Source organism: Ictidomys tridecemlineatus, chromosome 4, assembly GCF_052094955.1.
Source record: "Ictidomys tridecemlineatus isolate mIctTri1 chromosome 4, mIctTri1.hap1, whole genome shotgun sequence".
Taxonomy (NCBI): Eukaryota; Metazoa; Chordata; class Mammalia; order Rodentia; family Sciuridae; genus Ictidomys; species Ictidomys tridecemlineatus.
The window spans coordinates 92,745,012-92,767,328 of NC_135480.1; the positions used below are offsets into that span (position 1 = coordinate 92,745,012).

Here is a 22,317-nt window from a genome sequence, read left to right on the forward strand (position 1 = left end):
CCTGTCTCTAAATAAAAATACAAAAAAAGGGCTGGGGATGTGGCTCAGTGGTTGAGTGCCTCTGAGTTCAATCCCAGATATTTATCCCCCCCGCCAAAAAAAAAAAGAAAAAAGAAAAAAGTAGACATGTTTATTGAGCACATAGTGTCTTATGTATGAAGCATTTTTTAAAAGTTGGCATCATTTAGTACTTGAAATAAACTATGAAGTAGGAACTGTCATCTCATATAGGTGAGGGGAATAAAACCTGTGGCATAATCATGTACTGTCTTATTCTACTCAAGTTAAATCACTTTAAATCTGCAGTTAAGTCTCATTTCAAATAAGTGAAACGAAACAATCTAACTTTTTGCTCTCAGTGCATTAAAATTGTTTTTATGCCTTTTTTAAAACTGTTAAGGGAATAAGCTAGAGGTAAGATTATGAAGGAATGACAAAAGTTTGTAATGGCATGTGATTATTCATATTATAAGTAGGGTGTGATTTCAAGTATTTATAGTTCATCTGGCATTCGAAAAAAAATTAAATGCATACAGCAAAAAAACGTTTAACTTTCTAAAAAAGTTAATTTAGGTAACTGATGTGGGATAAAATTTAACTTTTTAAATATATAATTTGAGTTTTGAAGTGTAAGTTGTGTAAACACTACCACAATGAAGAGTAGAACACTCCTATCACTTAAAAAATATTGGTTCTTTTTAGCTATATGTGACAGTAGAATCTATTTTGACGTAATTATAAAATCATAGGTTATATCTTGTTCTAATTCAGTCCCCAGTACTTTCCTATCCCTTTCTTTCCCTCACCCCCTGCTCCCTTCCCTTTACCATTTTTTTTTTGCCATTTACCCATAGTTATTTTTTTTAAAAAATTGATTTCTTGTGGATGTACACAATGGTGAATTCACTGTGGTACATTCATATATGTATGTAGGAAATTTATCCCAGGTTCATTCCATCGTCTTTCTTCTCTTCAACACGTCTCCCCCACCGCAATCCCTTCATTCCCCTTTGGGTTCTCCACTGAACTTCTGTTCTCTATTCCACCCCTTATTCTGGTTTAGCTTCCACATATCAGAAAAAACATTTGACCTTTGGTTTTTTGGGGTTGGCTTATTTCACTTAACATCATAGACTCCAGATCCATCAATTTACCAGCAAATGTCATAAAATAATTTTCTGTATGGCTGAATAATAGTATTCTCACGTGTACACACACACACACACACACACACACACATTCTTTATCCATTTATCTGTTGAAGGTTACCTATGTTAGCTCCATAGCTTAGCTATCGTGAATTGTGCTGCTGTAAACATTGATGTGACTGAGTCACTGTAATATATTGATTTTAAATTCTTTGGATGTGTACTAAGGAGTGGGATAGCTGGGCCAAATGGTCATTCCATTCCTAGTTTTTTTGAGGAATCTCCATACTACTTTTCAGAGGGGTTGTATCAGTTTGCAATCCCACCAGCAATGTATGAATGTATTCTTCCCCCCTATATTTCTTCCAAAATTTATTGCTACTTGTATTATTGATAATTGTCATGCTGACTGGAGTGAGATGAAATCTCAGTGTAGTTCTAATTTGAATTTCTCTAATTGCTAGAGATGTTGAACATGTTTTATATATTTATTGACCGTATTTTTTCTTTTGAGAAGTACCTATTTAGTTCCTTTGCCCTTTATTTATTTGGTTGTTTTTTGGTGTTTTTTTGAGTTCTTTGTATATGCTGGATATTAATGCCCTATATTAGGAACAGATGGCAAAGATTTTCTCCCATTCTGTAGGCTCTCTCTCCACATTCTTGATTGTTTCCTTTGTTGTGATGAAGCCTTTTAGTTTGATGCCATTCCATTTATTGATTCTTGATTTTATTCCTTATACTCTTGAGAGTCTTGTTGAGGAAGTTGGTTCCTGAGCTGATTTGTTGGAGTATTGGGCCTACATTTTCATCTAGTATAAAAAAGTGGTATTTGATCCACTTTGAATTGAGTTTTGTGCAGGGTGAAAGATAGGGGTTAAATTTCATTCTACTATATACGGATTTCCAGTTTCTCAGCACCATTTGTTAAAAAAAGACTGTCTTTTCTCCTAAGTATGCTTTTGGCATCTTTGTCAAATATGAGATAACTATATTTATGTATCTTTGCCTCTGTGTCTTCTATTCCATTGGTCTTTATGCCTGTCTTGATGCCAATAGCATGCTGTTTTTTTCCTCTATCTCTGTAATATAATTTAAATTCTGGTATTGTGATGCTTCGGCTTTGCTTTTCTTGCTAAGGATTACTTAGGCTATCCTGGGCCTCTTATTTTTGTAAATGAATTTTATGACTACTTTTTATATTTCTATGAAGAATATCATTGGAACTTTGATTGGTATTGCATTGAATCTGTATAGTGCTTTTGGTAGTAGAGCCATTTTGACTATTGATTTGGCGATATCTAAGAAGATGGGAAGTCTTTTCATCTTCTAAGGTCTTTCTCAATTTCTTTCTTTAGTGTTCTATATTTTCATTGTACAGGTCCTTCCCTTATCCCCTTTTCAGTCAGTAACTTCACTCCACCTTCATCCCCTGATCTGATTTCTGACCCTATAGTGTTGAATTTTTTAGAATTACATGGATAGAATCATACAATATGTATAACCTTATGCCTTTTGCACCTGCCACTTGTTGTTTAATATATGGTATTGGATATATCAGTAGTTTGTTCCTTTAATTACTGATTCAATTTCATTGTTTGGCATCTAGTTTTCTTTCTTATTTTTAATAAATTGATTATTTCCCATTTTTGATGATCATGACAAAAACAACTACAAATATTCACATGTAAGTTATTGTGAAGATAACTTTTTTATTTCTCTGGAGTTTATATATAATGGTGGGTTCACTGGGATCCTAGGTAATTGATATATTGAATTTTGAGAAGCTCCTTAGTTGCTTTTCGAATGGGCTCTTTCAGTTTGTGTTTCTGCTATCAATGTATGGGAGTTCTGATTCTTCAGTTCACCTGTGCCTGGTATTGTCAGTCTTTGTAGCCATTCCTGGTAGGTATGTAGCTGAATGTTGTTATAATTTTAATTTTAATTTCTCTAATAACTTAGCGGTAAGGCTCTTTTCATGTGTTTATTTGCCATAGAAATATCTTTTTTTGTGAAATGTCTTTCAGCTTTTAAAAATTGTGTTTTTTTTGCATTCTTGACTTCTAAGAGTTCTTTCTGTATTCTAAACTATGTATTTTGCTAATATTTTCTCCCGTCTATGGCATCTTTCACTTAAGTGTCTTGTAAAAGCAGCAAATTTTTGAAGTATTTATTACTTTTATAGTTTACGATTGTGTCATATCTGATAAGTATGTGGTTAATCCAAGGCCATGAAGGTTTTCCCATATGTTTTCTTGTAGAAGATCGACCTTTTTAGCATTTGTATTCATGATTAGGATCTGCTTAAACTCAATGTTTGGGTATGGTGCTAAGTAAGGGTCAAGATTCACTTTTTTACTTATGGGTATGTAATTGACCCACTACCAATTTATTGAAAAGACTATGCATTTTGCACTGAATTAGCTTGACTGTCAGTTGAATGTGTAGGTGTGAGTTTCTTTGTGGACTCAGTTCTGTTCTCTGTGTGTGTGCTTTCACCAATAACTCCTGTCTTGATTAGAGTAACCTTATAGTAAATCTTAGGTAGTGTATTTTTCAATTTGGTATCTTTATTTTCTTCAAAAACTTTGGACTATTTTTATTTTTAGATCATTGAATTTTCATTAGGTTTTGAATCAGCTAGTGGATTAGTACAAAAAGCTGGTTTTATCTTCATTGGGATTACATTGAGTCTATAAATCTACTTGGAGGAAACATCTTAATATCAAGTCTTTTAATCTAATGAATGTGATATATTTTTGTTCCTTTAGGTTGTCTTTATTGTCTTTTAGCACACACATATCATCATGCACATTGTTTTAGATTAATATGTTGCTATTTGATATTATTAAGTAGTACTTCTTAAAATTTCAGTTTTTAATTTTTCTTGCCAGTATACAGAAATACAATTTGTTTTTGTTTACTGATTATTCTAAACTTACCTGTTCTGTGGCTTCTTTGCAAGTTCTTTGGGATTTTCTCTGTAGTTGATTAAACAATCCTTATTTGCAAACAACCATAATTTACTTTACTTATCATCTTTTATTTCATTTTCTTGTGTGCCTTTTATTTCATTTTATCACTTTATTACACTGAACAGGCTCTCAAGAATAGTAGTGGTAAGAGTAGATATCAATGTTGTTCCTGATCTCAGGGTGGGGTAGGTGGGGAAGCTTTCAGTTGTTTGCCATAACATTTGATGTTAGCCTCCATTTTTTGGGTAAATACTTTTGTGCGATTGGGAAAGTTCCATTCTATTCCTAGCTTCTTTCATGTTTTTATAAAAAAAATAGATAAAGAATTTTTTCACTTGCCTTTTTTACAACTATATGGTGATCATGTGGTCTTTAATCTGTTGATAGGGTGCATTTTTTCCCTCCCTCTTATGTTGAACCAATTTAGCTTCCTTTGAAAAACCTCACTTAAGCATAATTTGTAATTTTCCTTTATATTGCAAGATTTTATTTGCTAGTAGGCATTTTGTTAGGGATTGTTACTTTTGTTGTCACAAGTGAAATTAGTTTGTAGATTTTCTGCCTTTAATGAGCTGACTGATAATATGGTATATTTTATATTTTTTGCTATCTTTTGCCAAATCATCCTCTTAAAGAGAGGTCATATTGATAATTATCCCAGTAGTTTTTATTTTAATGTCCATTTACTCAAACCATCACCGAATATGAACATGTTTTTACTATTTTGGGAATAATTAGAAATGTCTTATTATTTGAATCCATCTTGAGTCCTAATATTAATGAATACTAATTACTTCTCAGCTTTGATTTCTCCATATTGCTTATACATATTTTACCCCATGTCTTCTTCTACTCCCTGTGTCTTTTTTTTTTTTACCAAGTATCTACCTTTACCTCATGTCTTCCCAGTACTGTGTCTCCCTGGACATGTGCCCTGCCCTCTCCTCTCCCTTACATGTGCTCCCCCTGCCTTTTCTTTAATGCCTTTCTCCCCTAGTGGCTCCCTCCACCGCCATCTGATGCTTGTGTCTACCTCATTTTCTATGTGCCTCTCCCTCACTTCTGGTACTGTTTTTTTCCCCCTGTTGATTTGCAAGGTTTTCTCAAATATTATAGTTATTTCTGGCTTTTAACTTATTATTATTATTTTTAAGTATTCCTGTCACACAAAATACTTATTTGCCTGACTTACAATGCCTTATTGATCAGTGTGTGTTTAGGTTCTGGTACAGTGTCTCATGTGCAAATTTCACAAGTATTTAATGAATGAAAAAGCAGATTTACTTTGATAGTTTTGTTGACTATGACTTATGTAGAATTTATTTGTAATATTTATTGGAAAATAGTATATCTTTGAAGCTATGTAAGGTTTAGCTGATTGATTTATACTGAAAAAGAATTGTTGAATGTTCTATGAGCATAGACCTAAGTAAATTATTGGTTCTAAATGATAGACCTTTGCCTGCCTAGCATTGTCATACTTTAGGTAATTGATAATGTCTAGTTGTAATGATGTGAAATTCTGATTTCTAAGACTATGTTTATATCACACTAAAAAATTCTTGAGGGAACAGGGGAGGGGAATAGGAAGGGGAAGAAAAGGAACTGGGCTCTGAATTAGAATAAGATATATTACATGCTTGTATAATTATATCAAAGTGGATTCTGCTCTCATGTATAACTAAAAAGAACCAATAAAATTTAAAGAAAAAAGAACAGGAAAAAAGACAGCTGCATGATTTTTTTTTTACTATAAGTTTGAAATATTATGATGTATTTGGCAAATATAAGGAACATTTTGGAACAGTTGATAGGAGTTTGAGATGCTGATCAAGGAATTTTGTATTCCTGTACATTGCCTAGTACTATATACAAAAAAATAGAGTTGAGTGTATTGGAATTTCTTCAGCTGAACTAGGAATAGGCTGCTTTTTTCCCCCCCGCTTTACCTAGTTGTCTGTTTCATTTCTTATTTGCCTTTGAATTTTTACAATCAATTCTTATTTGGCTTATATTAATATTCTTTCAATCACCATGTTTTTTAAAGCAGTTAATTTTGAATGTGAATCAGCAGTCACAATCTCAATCAGCTTTCTGTTTTAGATTTTTGCTATTGCATTTTACATTTTACTGTTGTATTACAGTCATTACTCACTGACTGCTTTTTTCTTTTATTACTTATTTTTTGGAATAGACTTGTTAAAGATAAACCATAGAAACCATATACTTGGTGGGAAATGATGATTTACATCATTAAATTAGTGAATTTTCTGTGGGGTTCTAAGTGCTGTTTTTAGACACTGCTGACTTTGTTCAAATGTTTCTGTTGCTCCTGTCTTAGAATTGTCTTCATATACACTGTACCATACACATAAAAGATTTTGTTTTGTTACTTGTTGTCTGTCTTTTTCATCTTGTCATTTTTTTCCTTTCTTGTCTCCCTGGAAAGGGGATAAAATTTGCCAAGCTAACTTGAGAATTGGAATCAGTAAAAATATTTCGGACTGCAGAAAAGATGGAATTTGTCTATCAGTCATATCACTAAGACCATAACTCTTCCTAACTTTCTTTATTTGGCATTGAACTGGATACCAGATACTTTCTTTATGAGTTTTCATTTTTAACTATTTTCTCTTTGAGATGGGCTCTTATTAGGTTGTCTAAGATGGTCCCTTGTGCTCATGTGATCCTCCTGCGTCAGTGTATTGAATAATTGGGACTATGGTAGCATGTGCTTCCATGCCCAGATAAGTTCTCATTTTTTTATCATGACAGAAAAGGTAGATGACGATCCTAAAATTTCACAAAGGAATTAAATGTCTTTCCAAGGTTACAGCGGTGAGGTGTATAGTTAAACCTGTCTGCTTTGCCAAATCATTCTTCTCTATCCTGCTGCCTATTATCATTTGTGTGTAGTTTGTATGTGGTAAATGAGGAATGTCTGTGTAATTGACAGCACTGAAAATAATTTTAAAGTACCTGCTGTGTATACACACAGAATGTAGAATGAGTATGTTGTCTTTAGGCTTAGACACGAATGGAGAGGGCCAGGTGCAAACAATACTTTTCTGTTTGACAGGATCAAAGCAGTAAAAGACACAGATTTTGTTAGTAATGGTGAGGGGGTCATGAGTGATGGGGCAATAGGATATGCAGGAGAGATCACAGCTGGGGTGAGCAGGCACTGAGGCAGTAAGAGAAGGTTGTTGACCTCCTGCTGTGATGGGATGACTTGCTTGGACCAGTTTTATGGGCTGTTTGGTGTTTAGAAAGTTGACCTCTAGGGAAATGATGTTAGAGAAGACTGAATATGTAACTAAAACAATTAAAAATAATTTAGGACATTTATTTTAAATATAAAATGATATCTTTAAGGATATACTTTGCTGTCTTTTTTATATTTCTAGCTCAGCTGTGTCATTTTGAAGCTCTCTTAATAGTAAACATAGGTTGGTTTTAATTAAGACTTGGCCAATACAGATTATTTTTTGTTCCTTAGAGTTGATTCTAGATTCTGTTGAGATTTTCTTTTTTGGTAGCTTCTTTCCCTCCAGTATTGTAAGAACTCACTAATGTTATTAAAGCTAGATTAGCTAACTTCAGAGCTTGTTTGTCAGTATACTCATGTAAGACTATTTTAAGTTTTAAATCTATATTGTGATAAAGGAGCCAAGATTTTTCTTTCTTTTGTCTTTCCATCTTTCTTCTGCTTTCCTGATTTTCTCCTTTCCTTTTTTATCTTTCCTGAAGCAATTCCTGAAAACCAGGGACTATGCTAGGTACTTGATGGTTTATAGAAGATTAAACTTATAAGGTAGCAGATTAATAATTGATTCAACCAATGTTCTAAAGCTTTGAAAGCTCTGCTGGCCTCATAGTAGAAATGATGTCCTGAAGAAATTGTGGAGTAAGGAATTGACAGAGGAATTAGTACAAAGGGGACAAGTGTTGTAATTGAAGAAAACCGAATGAGCAAAACCATGGCTATAAGGAGTGTTAACTTTCCTGAGTTGAGTTTCCATCCCTGTAAACTGTAGTCAATAACATGTCTGTTTGGTAGTGATATTGTGATGATTAGAAATATAAAGCAGCCAGCATAGTTTGTGTATATGGGAGGAGAATAGTTGATGTTAGCTATTATTATTTCCACTTGGTAAATTATAATAAAAAGATGACCAGGCCATGTCTGAGGTAGCCACTGAAAAATAAGATCCCTTTCTGAGCTGAGGACCCATTGTAGAAAGAAAAGGTGATGTTTCATTTATTTCAGGTTTAACATCAGAAAACAGATGTTTTTCTAAAAAATTACGGCACAGTTAGTTGATGGAGCATTTTTACTGTCTAGCATGAACCCGAAAAGTGCAAAACCCTGTACTGTTATCACAAGTCTAGTTCATAGCACAGCCAAATGTTGACTAAAAAGAAATACATGTATAGCATTGTATCAAGCACTGTAAGGTATAGGATGGATTAAGAACAGTTCATGACAAATCATAGTTTTTATATCAAGGCAGTATAGTAGAAATTAACTGTCAAAAATATTTTTAATTCTAATTATCAACAGATTTTTTTTCAAGTGGTGTTTGCATGAATTTATTAAGAATTATTAATCATGAATTACATGAAATTATTAAGATTTTAATGGATGGAATTCTCTATCCAGTATTGTTTTATCTTTTCATGATAAAAATCTCCTCTGAGCTGGGCATGATGGCACACATCTATAACTTGGCAAAACCCCATCTCAAAATTTTTTAAAAGGGTTGGGACTATGGCTCAATGGTAGAGTGTCTGCCTAGCATGCATAAGGCCCTGGCTTTAATCCCCAGTGTGGCAAAAACAAAAAAAAACAAAACAAACCCAAAACAAAAAACCTCCTTGTGCATTCCTTTTTGTCTGTCTCTTCTGTTTATATGGACATATTAGAATATAGTATTATGGGATGTTTGTAACATCATGAATAATATTTAATGGATAAAACTACTATTTGTCAATTTAGAAAACTTTGCAATTTCTGTATATCGTTTCCATGTTTTTGGGGGCTATCAGTGATTCCTGGGATTTGCCTCAATTAGTGATAACTGCAGTTGGGATGTGAGGGTTCCTTGACCTCTTTGGGTATTGGGCTCTGCTGTGGTTTGAGTGTGTCCCTCTCAAAATTCAGGTGTTAATCATTGCAATCATATTAAGATGTGAGGCCCTTAAAAGGTGATTACGCCATTAGGGCTTCTCCTTCATGAAAGGAATTGAAACTTTTAAAATAAAAACAGCTTTCTCATATTGTTCTGCTAGCTTGTCTTCTGCTCTAGCTTGCTCTTCCACTCATGTGCCAAGAGAGGATATAGCATTTATCCCTCTTGCCTTGCAAGGATGCTTTAAGAGTGCCTTAAGCAGACATCAAATGTTAGCACCTGGACACTGGACTTACTAACCTCCAGAACCACAAGAAACATATTTTTCATAATAAATGACCTGGTCTCAGGTGTTTTGTTACAGCAGCACAAGATGGATAAAGATGTCTGTTTAAATGATTCCATTCCCTCCTTCTCTTCTGCTACCTCTTCCTGCAGAAAAGAAGGAAGAAGGTTAAGAAGAATTAGTACATAGTCTTCTGGTATGTGCATTGATGATATAATGAAGTATGCAGTAAGAGAGTTTCTTTTGAAATCCGCTAACACTTGGAGCTTCTGCATCATCTGCAGTATCTTTCACATGATAATGCTTGTTTTTTTTTTTTCTTTAAATGAGCATTGTGGACAGCACTTTCTTCCTAGAATCAGAGTAAACAATGTAGCTCTTCCTCAACTCATCATGATTAGAAGCATATCTATTTTAGTTTTAATAAACTGAGTCTAAAATAGAGCTTTTAAGCCAAAATTTTTTTTGCCATAAACAAAAAAATTTGTGTCTATTAAGTGAGTGATCATTAATCTCTAGGCATTTTCTGTCCAGAAGGCTGTTACTGTTTTCGGTTTCTTCTTTTAGCTTGCCTGCTGGCTGTTAGGATAGAGGTGACAGACGGTCTTGATATACTGTTGGGTTGTGAATCTGCTGGTTGTTATTTGGCATAATAAATGATTGAAAACAAAGTGCTATTTTATTACAATTCTAATAAAGCCAACATGGTGGAGATTTTTATGGTGCATAAATTAAGCTCCAGTAACCAGTGTAAATGTCCTTGGAATATATGGAAAAATTCCTAAGAATTAGGCATGTACAAGATAGAAATAATTTACTGAAGCCTTGCTTAAAGCACATAAAAGCATGAAGCCCATATTTTGAGAGATGATCTGTCTTGTTGCGGTGTTCCTTTCTGTTGGTCTATTTGCTCCTCATTCGTTGCATTGCTAGACTCAATGTGTTAGTTTCTGAATGGCAATCACTGTAAGGCCTGCCTACATATAATAATTCTTACCCAACTTTGCTTTCTAAATTAAAATGGTGCTCTTACATCTGTTGAGTAATCACAATAAGAATAATTCTTCCACTTGCCTGCATTTTTTTTTTTAAATCACCTCATTTTTGTCATGGGAAGTAACAGAGCAGAGGAATGTTTTCTTCCTTGCTGTGATACTAATTTTGGAAGACACTAATTTCAAAATGCTTGTAGGAAATGGTTGTATATTCCAAAAACTCTTAGGAAGAACTTACTAAATAATGTTTTCTCCAGTGATTTGGATCAGCATTGTTTTGTTTCCTTTGCATCTTTTGATCTTTCTGAACTGACTTTTTTTTTCTTGCTCACATTTTGATAGAGTTTTATGAATCAAAAAGCAGGTAAATTTTTATTAGTCTATCTTTAATCCCCACTCAAATCTTTGATGTCTTTACCCCTTCCTCAAAAAAGGAGAGAGGAGTCATTTTATTGCCCCCAAACATGCTATCAGCCTTCCAGAGCCTACACCCATCTAGTTTGCAGCATGTCTTCTAGCATCAGCTAAGCTAATATCCAGATTTGTAATGGATTTATAATTTCAGGATTATTTGTGTCTGCCAGGTTAGCCCTTCTTTTTCCTGCTCCTCTGCCATTAACTACTACTGTATTTTGGCAGAAATTGAAGATCTTTCTGGCTTTTCTCATTTCTTTACTGAAGAGAGAGAAGCAAATTATTTCCAGTTTTCAAGAACTGTGAAGAGTTAGAAATTGTTTCCTACTTGGAGACTCACAAGTTAGCATGCCATATTTTTATACATGTTGTTGGACAGTGTGTGGAACAGCAGACAGCATAAGTTTTAAGTTTGCAGTCATTGCTCTACCTCTATGATATGCCTTTATGAATGTAGGGATTGGGTTTTAATAATTTTGGTGTTTTACTGTCAGGGTTGCCTGTTTGTATTGTAGGTTCTGAGTACCTGTTTGTTAAATGAGTGAATGAATAAATAAGTGGATAAGAACCTTTTAATTCAAATCTGGTTGATATCTTTTTATTCCAATTCATTAGCCAGATTTGAGACTATACTCTCTGATTGAAAAATAGACTGGAGACATGAAGGTTCAGTAAACACTTGTTGACTAATCAGGTTAATCTGTACAGGACTCTGTATCCTGTATCAGAGCATGATGTATGTGTTTGTGTGTTACTGAAGAGCACACCCAGTACCTCATGCAGGCTAGGTAAGTGAGATACCACTGTGCTACATCCCCCACACTTTTTACATTTTCTTTTGAGACAGAACTTTTTCACATTACCTAGATTGGCCACAAATTTGCTATCCTGAAAAAGATGGCCGCTGCGTATGGGGGTTGCTGAAGTGCTGAGCATGGTGCTCTGAGAAGTGGCTTTAATCGAGATTTCGCACAGCTTGTTAGAGCTCCTTTCACCATTAATCTGTAGCGGACCACCTTGCCAAGCAGCAGAAAAAACAGAAAAAACAGAGGGCGGGGGGAAAGCTAATCTTGGAGAAATAAACTAAAAGAAGATAAATAATCAAACATGGCTGGAAGTACAAACCATACATCAATAGTAACTCTAAACGTTAATGGCCTAAACTCTCCAATAAAACGACATAGGCTGGTAACATGGATTAAAAAAACAAATCCAATAATATGCTGCCTCCAGGAGACACATCTGATTGGAAAAGACATTCACAGGCTGAAGGTGAAAGGTTGGGAAAAAATATACCACGCACACGGTCCTTGTAAGTAGGCAGGAGTGGCCATCCTCATATCGAATAAAATCGACTTCAAGACTAAATTAATCAAAAGGGATAAGGAAGGTCATTATATACTGTTAAAAGGAACCATTCACCAACAAGACATAACAATTATCAATATTTATGCACCAAATAATGGTGCTGTGACGTTCACAAAAGAAATTCTCCTCAAGTTCAAGAATCAAATAGACCACAACACAATAATTATGGGTGACTTCAACACACCTCTCTCACCATTGGACAGATCTTCCAAACAAAAGTTGAATAAAGAAACTATAGAACTCAATATCACAATCAACAACCTAGACTTAACTGACATATATAGAATATATCAACCATCATAAAGTGGATATACTTTTTTCTCAACAGCACATGGATCCTTCTCAAAAATAGACTATATACTATGCCATAGGGCATCACTCAGTAAATATACAGGGGTGGAGATAATACCAAGCATTTTATCTGATCATAATGGAATGAAAATGGAAATCAATGATAAAAGAAGGAAGGAAAAACTCTACATCACATGGAAAATGAAGAATATGTTACTGAATGATCAATGGGTTACAGAAGACATAAAGGAGGAAATCAAAAAATTCTTAGAGATAAATGAAAATACAGACACAACATATCGGAATCTATGGGACACAATGAAAGCAGTTTTAAGAGGGAAATTCATCGCCTAGAGGTCATACCTCAAAAAAAGAAAAAACCAACAAATAAATGAGCTCACACTTCATCTCAAAGACCTAGAAAAGAAAGAGCAAAACAACAGCAAATGTAGCAGAAGGCAAGAAATAATTAAAATCAGAGCGGAAATCAACAAAATTGAAACAAAAGAAACTATTGAAAAAATTAACAAAACTAAAAGTTGGTTCTTTGAAAAAATAAATAAGATCGACAGACCCCTAGCCATGCTAACGAAGAGAAGAAAAGAGAGAACTCAAATTACTAACATACCGGATGAAAAAGGCAATATTACAACAGACGTTACAGAAATACAGAAGACAATTAGAAATTATTTTGAAAACCTATATTCCAATAAAATAGAAGATAGTGAAGACATTGATAAATTCCTTAAGTCATATGATTTGCCCAGACTGTGTCAGGAGGATACCCACAACTTAAACAGACCAATATCAATAGATGAAATAGAAGAAGCAATCAAAAGACTTCCAACCAAGAAAAGCCCAGGACTGGATGGGTATACAGCGGAGTTTTACAAAACCTTTAAAGAAGAATTAATACCAATACTTTTCAAGTTATTTCAGGAAATAGAAAAAGAGGGAGGTCTGCCAAATTCATTCTATGAGGCCAACATCACCCTGATTCCGAAACCAGACAAAGACACCTCAAAGAAAGAAAACTACAGACCAATATCTCTGATGAATCTAGATGCAAGAATCCTCAATAAAATTCTGGCGAATCAGATACAAAGGCACATCAAAAAAATTGTACACCATGATCAAGTAGGATTCATCCCTGGGATGCAAGGATGGCTCAATATACGGAAATCAATAAATGTTATTCACCACATCAATAGACTTAAAAATAAGAACCATATGATCATCTAGATAGACACAGAAAAAGCATTCGACAAAGTACAGCATCCCTTTATGTTCAAAACATTAGAAAAATTAGGGATAACAGGAACTTACCTCGACATTGTAAAAGCTATTTATGCCAAGCCTCAGGCTACCATCATTCTCAATGGAGAAAAATTGAAGGCATTCCCCCTAAAATCTGGAACAAGACAGGGATGCCCTCTATCACCACTTCTGTTCAATATAGTTCTCGAAACACTGGCCAGAGCAATTAGACAGATGAAAGAAATTAAAGGCATAAAAATTGGAAAAGAAGAACTTAAGTTATCACTATTTGCAGACGACATGATTCTATACCTAGCAGACCCAAAGGGGTCTACAAAGAAACTATTAGAGCTAATAAATGAATTCAGCAAAGTGGCAGGATATAAAATCAACAGCATAAATCAAAGGCATTCCTGTATATCAGCGACAAAACTTCTGAAATGGAAATGAGGAAAAACACTCCATTCACAATATCCTCAAAAAAAAAAAAAAAAACTTGGGAATCAACGTAACAAAAGAAGTGAAAGATTTATACAATGAAAACTACAAAACCCTAAAAAGAGAAGTAGAAGAAGATCTTAGAAGATGGAAAAATATAAACTGTTCATGGATAGGCAGAACTAACATCATCAAAATGGCGATATTACCAAAAGTTCTCTATAGGTTTAATGCAATCCCAATCAAAATCCCAATGGCATTTCTTGTAGAAATTGATAAAGCAATTATGAAATTCATATGGAAAAATAAAAGACCCAGAAGAGCAAAAGCAATTCTAAGCAGGAAGCATGAATCAGGCGGTATAGCGATATCAGATTTCAAACTATATTACAGAGCAATAGTAACAAAGACAGCGTGGTACTGGTACCAAAACAGCGGGTGGACCAATGGTACAGAATAGAGGACACAGAGACTAATTCATAACGCTACAACTATCTTATATTTGATAAAGGAGCTAAAAGCATGCAATGGAGGAAGGATAGCATCTTCAACAAATGGTGCTGGGAAAACTGGAAATCCATTTGCAACAAAATGAAACTGAATTCCTTTCTCTCACCATGCACAAAAGTTAACTCAAAGTGGATCAAGGAGCTAGATATCAAATCAGAGACTCTGCGTCTGATAGAAGAAAAAGTGGGTTTCGATCTACATATTGTGGGGTCGGGTTCCAAATTCCTTAATAGGACACCCATAGCGCAATAGTTAATAACAAGAATCAATAAATGGGACTTACTTAAACTGAAAAGTTTTTTCTCAGGAAGAGAAACAATAAGAGTGGTAAATAGGGAGCCTACATCATGGGAACAAATTTTTACTCCTCACACTTCAGATAGAGCCCTAATATCCAGAGTATACAAAGAACTAAAAAAATTAAACAATAAGAAAACAAATAACCCAAAGAACAAATGGGCCAAAGACCTGAACAGACACTTCTCAGAGGAGGACATACAGTCAATCAACAAGTACATGAAAAAATGCTCACCATCTCTAGCCGTCAGAGAAATGCAAATCAAAACCACCCTAAGATACCATCTCACTCCAGTAAGATTGGCATCCATTATGAAGTCAAACAACAACAAGTGCTGGCGAGGATGTGGGGCAAAGGGTACACTTGTACATTGCTGGTGGGACTGCAAACTGGTGCGGCCAATCTGGAAAGCAGTATGGAGATTCCTGGGAAAGCTGGGAATGGAACCACCATTTGACCCAGCTATGCCCTTCTCGGACTATTCCCTGAAGACCTTAAAAGAGCTTACTACAGGGATACTGCCACATCGATGTTCATAGCAGCACAATTCACAATTGCTAGACTGTGGAACCAACCCAGATGCCCTTCAATAGATGAATGGATAAAAAAAATGTGGCATCTATACACCATGGAATATTACGCAGCACTAAAAAATGACAAAATCATGGAATTTGCAGGGAAATGGATGGCACTAGAGCAGATTATGCTTAGTGAAGCTAGCCAGTCCCTAAAAAACAAATACCAAATGTCTTCTTTGATATAATGAGAACAACTAAGAACAGAACAGGAAGGAAGAGCAGGAAGAAAAGATCAACATTAAACAGATACACTAAGTGGGAGGGAAAGAGAGAGGAAAGGGAAATTGCATGGTAATGGAGGGAGATCCTCATTGTTATACAAAATTACACATAAGAGGTTGTGAGGGGAACGGGAAAATAAACAAGGAGAGAAATGAAATACTGTAGATGGGGTAGAGAGAGAAGATGGGAGGAGAGGGGAGGGGGGATAGTAGAGGATAGGAAAGGTAGCAGAATACAACAGTTACTAATAGGGCATTATGTAAAAATGTGGACGTGTAACAGATGTGATTCTGTAATCTGTATTTGGGGTAAAAATGGGAGTTCATAACCAACTGGAACCTAATATATGAAACATGATATGTCAAGAGGTTTGTAATGTTTTGAACAACCAATAAAACAACAACAACAACAACAAAAAATTTGCTATCCTGCTTTTGCTTCAACCTCCTGAGTAGCTGTGACTATAGGTGTGTGCTGCTGTGTTGAGCTCCAGAGTGCATATCTTGGGTGAAATCATTCCTAAACTTAAATTAATCCATCATCCCTTCCTTTTCATAGAGATTGATTTGATTTCTAGTACTTGTTTTTTTTTTTAAACCTGGTGTTCTGAATTCTCAAAACAAAAATTATGTGAAATTTGGTTACTTAACATTTAAAAATGTTTTGAGAAGTTTTAGTAGAAAAAGTAACTTCTCCTATTGAATTATATTTTTATTTTAAAGTGAATTCACAAAAAGATGTTAAATCTTAATGTTCTGTCAATAGTTGGTTAGGGGCATAAATGTGTGCATATTCTTGAATAGGATTAAAGAGTATATGTATAAATTACCATTGCCAGAAGACTTGGCGCAAGACTCTTTCCTACAGTGTTTACTACTTGAGTTGGAGATTTAACCTTGGTCAAGGCAAATGGAGGCAGGCTGCTTGTTTCTTAACAAGTGCTAGCATAAGTGCTCCAAAGCATGCAGTGCTACTAGAGTTTTGTGATCTCTATCATTCAGAAGCTCAGAGAAGCAATCAAAAAGTGCTAGGTAATACTTGTGCTGTCACTTTGAAACGTTTTCTAAGTTTAACAATCAAAATTATCTAGCTCTTTTTAACCACAAATAAAGTAGAATTGTTTTGGCAGGCTGGTGTTTTTACATCTGTGTTAGGTTTATATATTTTTGCCAGAAGTGTATCTAGTAGTATAAAGGAAAAAAATGATCATAAGCTTCTTAAAATTCAGATCTGCCTTTTAAATATTCATTTCCATTAATATAGTTACAATGAATGGCTTTGTGTACATTTCTATGAATTTCTCTCATTTGGAAATTGAGGGAAAGAGTAGTCTTGTCACAGTTGGGAAGCATTTTTCCAGTAGTGTCTGCATAATGAGTCACATGAATTTGTGAAATGTAGAGCTTTAGCAGGTGCCAAGAAATGATTATTTAATTAGGCTATCTATGTCTCTGGTTTTCTCAGATTGAAAGACCCTGCTGGACTGCTTAAAATGCTAGCTTCTTTCATATGCTGTTGAGGTGTTTGTAAAAAACACCGATAGTAAATCCAGTAATATAAAGGAAAAAAAATGATTCATGAGCTTCTTATAAAATTCAGATCTGTTTTTTAAATATTCATTTTCATTATTAATTAATTATTTCTGTTTTCAATTAAAAAAAAAAAAGTGCTCAGCAACAGGACCCAAAAGTCTACTCAGGGAGAAATTACAATTATTGTGCCTTTTGTCTCAGTAGATTAGCTGGAGCCTTTGGGATTATGTTGGTTGACCTTAAATACCCTCTGCCACCCATGGCCCTGTCATAATTAATTGCTTTTAAAAATTCATGTGTTATGGATGTGATACTATGTTCCCAAGTATGAAAAAATTAGACTTGTCATTCTTCAGTAAATTTATATAGTGAGACAGGGCAAGAAATATAGTGTGAGCTTCTTATCTGTGGTAATAAAATATTTTGAAACTAGAATGCTCTGGAAGATCTTTCTGGAATATGTGAAATTGGATAAATTTTGAAAGGTGTATTGGATTTGGCTTGTGGAGAAAGAGGGACAACGTAGAGCACAGAGTATGTTTTCACCAATTAGATATGGAAGAATAGGAGAGCTCTGTAGGACATGATAAAGGGTAATGAAGCAAGTGAAGAATAATTTCTATTTTATTTATATTTTTATGTTATTCAATTTTACTATTGTTACCACTTGGTTCAGCTTAAATATAAATTCGATTGCATCAACTTTCATTTACTTGATGCTATGCATCATGTTAAAGGTATGATTTTTAACATAGAGTGTTCTCCTATTTGTAATTCTCTGAATAGTCTTATTAAATATTAGTATTTATAGTTCAGATTTCTCTTGGGAAGAAGAAAGTAAATTATTCAGATACTCAACTTTTCTAGATCTCGAAGATCTGATATAGGTTTACCTAGGTCTGAAATTGTATTATCACATTCCTTTCTTAGTGGACCAGTCCTTTTTCTTTTAGCATGTCTTCCATTTGGGTAATAGCTTTATTGAGATATAATTTGTGCATTATACAATTCGTATGTAAGAACTTGTATAAATCACAAGTTCTTAGTGGTCAGGCTGACCAATTGAGTATACTATCAATTTAAAAAATGTTTTTACTACTTCCAAAAAGAAACCTTACATCCTTTAAGTTATAACTCCTTACTTGATTTCTACCAGCTGTAAATAACTATGAATTGTCCAGAATACAGTGATCCATAATTAGTGAGACCTACTTTTGGCATGGGCTAGAGTTGTTTTAACATGATCACCAATTTCCCATTTCTAGAGGGTATCTGGAGGCGATAATGATAAGTTTAAAAAACATGGAGAGAAGATTCATTGTCAATATTTTCAGGTCGAGCATTGTAGGAACATTGTATTTGTCACTTTTTTTGATACCTTGGCTTCTTATCCACCTTGGCTCATTAATATTTTAGAATATTACATTGAACAACTGCAGAATGTTCATTCTTTAGTTCACCTGGTATATTCATAATGCTCTATATCCTAGGTCACAAAGTTTTATTTGTTCTTTTTAGATATATGTGACAGGGTATATTTTGACATATGATATACATGTGGCATACATCTTATTTAAACTAGGATTCTATTCTTGTGGTCACATATAATGTGGAGATGCACTGTGGTGTATTCATATATGAACAGGAAAATTATGTTTGAAAGTGTTGAACTATCAGTGGGACATCTAGGGAAACAGAAAATACTGGGAAATTAAGTATGTGTAAGGTCTAAAGGTAGTGTCTTTGTTAATTTAATTGTTTTTGTGTTCTTGTCTCTTATGTTGACATGGGCACTCATTGCTTAAAAGTGGGATAAAAACAGGAACAGAATGGGTTGCATATGGATTATTAAAATTCATATCTAGATAGTTTTGAAGTCTAGACTGAAAATAAAAATTCATCATTATTCACAGTTTGTGAAATAGATTTGTTACAGAGTCCTTTAATTCTCTCAAAAGGTATTTACACTGTCACTGGTGGAAATCTTCGCTCAAGAAATGGGACATTAATGCCATACTTTGACTATTCAGGTTTGTTAGCTTAGTGACAAGATTGCATGTTTTGTCAGGTCAAAGTTTAAAGTTGTCTTAATTCTTAAAGGTAAAACACTGGTGCTCTTTTGTTAAATGCTTGAAAGAGAAACTATAATTTTTCTATTCAACATTTCTTTAGTTGCTTGGCTTTCTCTCCTCACCTTTCTTGGAAGTGTCATTGCTGCAAGTTTTCTTCTGTAAATGTCAGCACATATAGCATATGTAAGACATTATAAATTAAACTCAAATCATATTTGATGTGTAAAACTTTGTCAATGAAGTTGAATTATTCATCACAAAAGAAGTCATATAGAAACTAATGATTTAAAGAATGCAGGATTTGAACTTGGTGCTTTACTTTCATTTAAGCAGAATTACTTTTACTTTAAAAACTTATAATGGCCACACATTGCAAAGTATTTTGCTAATTGGGAAGAACATTAGGTAAAACTATATAAGGTAGAAGGACTATATTTTACATGGATTTTTTTGGAACTTTGTTTAGTGTGATGGGCAATCCTATAAATACTATATATAAAGATGTTTTTTGTCTTGGATCTGTAACTTCTGTTTAAAAGTGGATTATAGTTTAGTTGTAATCAAAGGTAAAATTAAATTGCAAAATCTGTATAAAGTCCAGCTATTGCTTTGAAAGTTGTAGTTGATGGAAATGAGAAACTGTATTAAGATTCTGGTTCTGAAATATTCCACTTGAGAAATCAGTATTGCGGTGCCATTATTTTCTTCTTTGGGAAGCAATCAGAAAAGCTAACTTGAAAGACTTTTGTTTTAGGGTTTTTTATCAGTGAATGATGCTATAGCACCCACTGCCATCTAGTTTGTCTTTCATTTAGTATTGTAAGTGGCTAGAGTTCAAATTGAAAGTTGCTTACATGGTTGACTTAAATTTAACATTCATTTTAAAGATAATATTAAAGAGCTAATGGCAGATGTGAATTCTGTTTTTTGCTAACTACCTAAAGGATATTGAGCTACTAGCACAATTATACTGTAAATCCATTGCCCTATTTTACTTGGGTTTCTGAACTACTATCTCTTTGAGCCTTACTGTTCGACAGAGTCTCCTTTGGTAGTCTGATAATGTCTATAGGCCACTTTTCAGAGTAATATTTCAAATGCATAAAATACATCAAATTACAGTAGTTTCCCCTTATCCATGAATTTGCTTTCCAATATTTAAATTACCTGAGGTCAACAAGCCTGGAGTTATTTAATGGAATTGGATGCTGTTCTAAGTATGTGAACGATCCCCTTTTCCAATTTATTCACACGTATGTTCTGTCTGCCTGTTAGTCACCTAGTAGCTATCTCAGTTATCTGGTCAATTATAGCAATATCTCAGTGCTCATTTTCAGGTAACCCTTATTTTCTTTAAAGAGTAACTCCAGAAGTGCAGAAGTGCTGTTGTCACAGGCAATTTTATTAGTTTATAATTACTGTGTTTTATTATTAGTTACTGTTAATCTTAGCCTAAGATTTGTAGTGAAAGGAAATGAAGTAGATGATTGACTCTTCTTATTCTTTGATTCTAAAGTCATGGGAAGTTTTCTTTGATTATAACTGAATATCTTTAATGTAAAAAATCTTTTGCTCTATAACTTTTTGTTATTTCTTAGATGACTGCTACCTACTGTTCTTCAAGCCCTTTAATTTTTTTGTTAAATTATGTAGCCTATTATGATTTTATTTTAATAAATGTTGAGACATTTATACTAGACAGTGAATATATTAAACTCTTAAAAATTGCAACGTTAGAGAAAATAGGAATATAACACACACACAGAGTTCTCTCGTGCATAGACATTTGAAACAATTAGGGAAACCTCTATATCTTTGTTTTATATCTTAAATCAACAGTACAAGGCTTAAAGAGATTCAGAAAAACTAGTGAAAATACAGTTTTGAGCCAGAATGTGAATTAGGAATTACTCTAATGCTAAATAGACATTTTTTTCATTACATTGGGATGGCTTAATATATGGTAAAGTTTCCAGCGAGTGTTGATTTAAGGTTCTTGAGTTTCCTTTCTCATGGGGTAGGGGTAAAGAGGGAAGATTTTATGAAGGGGAAATTATATAGATATGAAGAATGGGTGCATTGTAAGAATTGACACCATGAAATTACATTTTGAGGATGATCATGCTAGTTTGACTATAGTGACTAGTTTTTTTGTGGAGGTATGAGAAATACATTTGTGAAAGACCTTTAAGTCTAATCTATGGTTAAATCTGCTGACTTGTCTCTTGGTTTTAATGCATACTTATCATAATGTGGAGTAAACAATGAAGATGTCCTAATATTTCAGTCAGCTGTCTTTATGCTGCTCTGCTCACTTTCTCTTGGGATAAATTCCGGAGGAGGTGGCTCTCCAAGTGATTTATGTGGTACCTTAATTAAATTCACAGCTGTTCCCTACCCAGTCGCAAAAACATACAGTAGTATTTTATCCTGCATATTTTATCTTGCATAAGTAGAACTGATAAAAGATTATAAAGCAGTGTTCTTCCAGCACCAAATTGTAAACACAACCAAGCCTAACATTTTTTACCACTGTGAGCAGTGATGCTTTAGATTTTTATATTTCCCAGAAGAGTAAATGTTATCTATTAAAAATGTTATCTTTTTTATGCTAGATTTTGAGCCATTTTTAGGCAGTGAATGTCATTTGATTTTCATTTTTCTCTCTTGGGTCCTGGAATACATAGTAAAGGCTAAATAAATGTTTGCTGAATTGAATTCTGTTAGCTAAGTTATAATTTTAGAAAATGTACAGTTCTCTGTCATAAGTTTGAAATAGGTTTACAACCAGCAGTTTTTAT

At 34.0% G+C, this 22,317-nt stretch overlaps 1 protein-coding gene across 1 annotated transcript in view; it reads left to right on the forward strand.

The window, feature by feature from the left end:
* Ddx10 (DEAD-box helicase 10) overlaps window positions 1–22,317 on the forward strand; it is a 285,891-nt gene that overhangs the window by 76,643 nt on the left and 186,931 nt on the right. The window lies entirely within an intron of this gene.